The following is a 1,110-nucleotide window of genomic DNA, read 5'->3' as shown; positions in this document are numbered from 1 at the left end:
TGCATAGCAATTGCAGGCAGTAGTTGCCTATCCGTCGCTGTTGGGTAAATACGCTTGGATGCGCAGCTTGCCAAAACTGTTGAGTGATGCGTGGGTGCTTGTCAGTTATTTCTATCGAACCTCGTTGTCGCACTGTGGCCACCTCTGTTTTTGATGTCGTGTTCCTGCGATGAGTTCCCGCGTGGTGAGTGGTGAGCAGCGGCGGAAGCGGTCCTGTTACGGGCCTGAAGTTTTGATGTGGGTGTTTCCCAGTAGGGGTTTCCCACAGCACGGGTGTTGAGGTGGAGCTCTTACTTTTGGGTGGGGTATTGGGCGGTGAGACGTGAGATATCAAGAGCTTCATACAAAGCGCATGCACGTGCTGGGTGCGTTGCGCCAAGCAAGCTCCTGTAACATTTCGGTGTTCATGACATAAGGAAGGTCTCGGTTCCAGTGCTTGTTTCACCGCTTCTTGGGGCGGGAGCACATACAGCCATTTTGGTGGGCGCGTACTGCAAAGGCGGCCACGCAAACAGGCACACATGGAGAACACGCGCGAGACACGAGCTAAAGGAACATGTCATTCAGAGGGATGATTCGAGGTGCATATGGCCACGCTCTATCGCGCAACGAAGCCAAGGGTTATCGTGGCTATCCTGTGTTAGCGAAGTGAGCTAGGCGCTTAATCGCGGGTTGATGGCCTCGGTTGTCGTACAGTGCAAGAGTTAAACTTCAGCAAACCACGTTGGTAGGTCACTCCCCGCCGACATCATCACTGGCGCGGCATAGGTCATCGCCAATCCCTCTAGCGTACAGCGGCCTCGGCCTCCGCGAACCAGGCTCGCTACCTTCCTCACAGCCAGGAACTACGTTGCCACTGGAAGGTACCCCGATGCACCAAGAAGGCTTATTGTGGCGCTCGCCTCGGGCTTATGTGTCCCGTTTCGGATAGCACAGCATCAGCACCACGAAAAACCTGTCGATATGCATAACAAAAAATCACACACACACACACACACACCCCAACACACACATACTTACAAACACAATCACACACAAACTCACAAACACAAACCACACACTCACTCTCTTTCTTTTTCTTGTCATGCAGAAACACATAGACGCACACCC

At 53.1% G+C, this 1,110-nt stretch overlaps 1 protein-coding gene across 1 annotated transcript in view; it reads left to right on the top strand.

Annotated features, from left to right (window-relative positions):
* The window catches only part of VOLCADRAFT_78096 (uncharacterized protein), a 5,262-nt gene extending 4,688 nt beyond the window's left edge, over nucleotides 1-574 (top strand). The window contains exon 2 of the mRNA XM_002958710.1: nucleotides 282-574. The gene's annotated coding sequence lies outside the window, so the exon portion shown is untranslated. The remainder of the gene's footprint in view (nucleotides 1-281) is intronic.
* Nucleotides 575-1,110: the final 536 nt, after the last annotated feature.

The sequence above is a fragment of the Volvox carteri genome, assembly GCF_000143455.1.
Source record: "Volvox carteri f. nagariensis unplaced genomic scaffold VOLCAscaffold_103, whole genome shotgun sequence".
In the NCBI taxonomy this organism is placed as follows: Eukaryota; Viridiplantae; Chlorophyta; class Chlorophyceae; order Chlamydomonadales; family Volvocaceae; genus Volvox; species Volvox carteri.
Note: the sequence above shows the minus strand (reverse complement) of the source record. Positions and strands in the feature narration are given on the sequence as shown.